Raw genomic sequence first — 2,437 nt, 5'->3', positions numbered from 1 at the left:
TTGCCTATAGTGTGATTTTATTTATTTCTTATTGTGAATAAGAAAAATCAGATTTGATCTGATTTTTTTCTGCCTCATTTTTTATGATAGAGTTTCTAGTTCAAGAGCACCTCTTTCCTATCATCTCTTCATTATCATGAAGGTCAGTTTATTTAAAGAATAATGTCATGGATGGGAGAACAGGGAGAGGATACTCATTAGTTTTTTAGATCTTGATTCCTCCACTCATTTCCTTTTTTCTTTTTATTATGACATATCTATAGAGGCACCTTTTTCCTTTAGTTTCCTAGTCCTTCTCCAGAAACAATGCATTTCTGAGGCTGTCACCTCTGGCCTACTCACTTTCAAGCCACTTTCTTGGAGCCAGTATTGTTTCAATAACATTCTTGATCTTGGATTAATATTTTAGAATTTAGTGTAGATTTTTTGATTTCTGGAGATTCTATTGGTGCCATATATATTTCTTCCATGCTCCTCTTTTCCACTGAATTTTTAAAATTCCCTTTTACCTACACTCTGAACATGAAGTTGGTAATAATTGTCATTCTTTTATCTCCTTAAAATAATTTGAAAATGTGCCAGTCTCTGTCTATTAATGTTGAAGGAGAGTTCCACTGTCATTTCATTTACACTCCTGATGTTATGGCTCCTTTGGGAAGGTGTATGGTGAGATTCAGAATCAGACAGCCATTATTTTCCTAGGGACAATAAGAATATATACATACATACACACATCCACATTTATATGTATACATATATGTGTTTGTATGTATGTGCATATATGTGCATGTTATATGTGCACAACATACACATGCATATTGGTTTGCAACCCCAGGAGTCCACCAGGTGGTATCTGAAACTAGTCCCATATATGGAGGACAAGAAGAGCATGAAGAAAGGCACACCACTCCAGATTTGTACATGGCAGGTTTAATAAACAAGGGACTTTAAGTGCAAGTCTTGCCTTGGGCAGCAAGTAGATCTTCACACCCATCTGGCAGAATCTTAAAATGTTTATATAAAGTTCTTAGCTGGCTTAGTGCCAAATACTGTCCAGATGGTCTCAACAACACTACTCTCTCAAGGTTGTGTCCTTGAAGCAGCTCTCGGTGTGTGACTGGTGGGTGGAATGTACATGTCAAGGACAGGGCAGGGGATGAGGAGCCTCTGCCTGCCTGGGTCCAGATTGCAGGTCAACCTTTGATCATATTCCCTTGATGAACCTTGACAATGTGTGGATTTAGTTGCTTGCAGTTGTTACTCTGATTGTGTACTTTGGGGAAGATGTAATTAACTGGTTTTCATTTTCATAAGATACATCTAGGTTTTTATATACTTTTTAGTTGATCACACTAATGACTTTGTTTTGAACAATTTTTTTTCAGGCTACTCTGTCAATATTTTAGGAAGGAAATTGTATTATTTGCAAGTAGTGATGAATTTTAATTATTTTATATATATCTTTTCTTCATTTACTAGTTGAATTTTATTGTATCAAATTGATATTATAAGAAATGTTTTAGTAAATAATTTCAAAAGCTGATTGAAAGGAGCTTAACTTATTTCTTATTTTAACAGCAATTACATACTTCAAAAAGAATTGTTCTTCCATGTTTATAAACAGAATTTTTATTTTGTTTCCACATATTTTAATAAATAATTTGTTTTTTGAACTTTTTTGCTAGCCTCAAAATTTACAGAGCTTACTACATGATACTTATGCATTAAATTATTGATGTCGTGGAATTATTTTATGTATTTTCTAATATTAAAGCTGTTTTTAGTAATTATTTCTTCTTCTAGGATTATTTTGAAAGTTAAATGAGGTAATGGAAATATAGCATTTGGCACTCAGTAAGCACTTTTCTAATTATATATTATATTAAAAATATGTAACCAAATTCAGCTTGTCAACTTTATTTATAATTTTGTATATACATTTGTTTGTGTGGTTGACCTGTATTTTTCTTTCTTATGAATTTTTTCTTGTGTATCTTCCTTCTTTTCTATTTTCTGATTTTGCCTCCAGAATAATGTCAATTTTCTAAAATGATTTTAAAAGCTTTGTAAATTATTTAGCATTATAAAAGAGCTACTATAGAGTAAGAAACATAAAAAGCTATCATGGCTTAACATCTTACTTGGAAGATAATCTGCAAAGAACTTTTCATTGTCTTTATAGTTTTGAGCTCCTTAGATTTTGTAAATCTTGTTGGCATCAATATTATAATTTCTATTTAGGAAATAATCACTTCATCTTTTTCTTTATATATTTATACAAAGCATCATTTCTTCTGTTCACTTCCTCTGTTTACATCACTGTCACCTTAGCCCTATTCTCTGCCTATTCCTTCCTCATCCTACCCTGAGTGTCAACCATGGTCCCATTTCTAATTAGAAGACAATTTCTTATTTTTTCAGCTCCTAGAACCACACT

The sequence above is a fragment of the Sturnira hondurensis genome, unplaced genomic scaffold (assembly GCF_014824575.4).
Source record: "Sturnira hondurensis isolate 20B ecotype Veracruz unplaced genomic scaffold, ASM1482457v3 Scaffold0007378, whole genome shotgun sequence".
Lineage (NCBI taxonomy): Eukaryota > Metazoa > Chordata > Mammalia > Chiroptera > Phyllostomidae > Sturnira > Sturnira hondurensis.
This window is presented reverse-complemented; position numbering follows the sequence as displayed.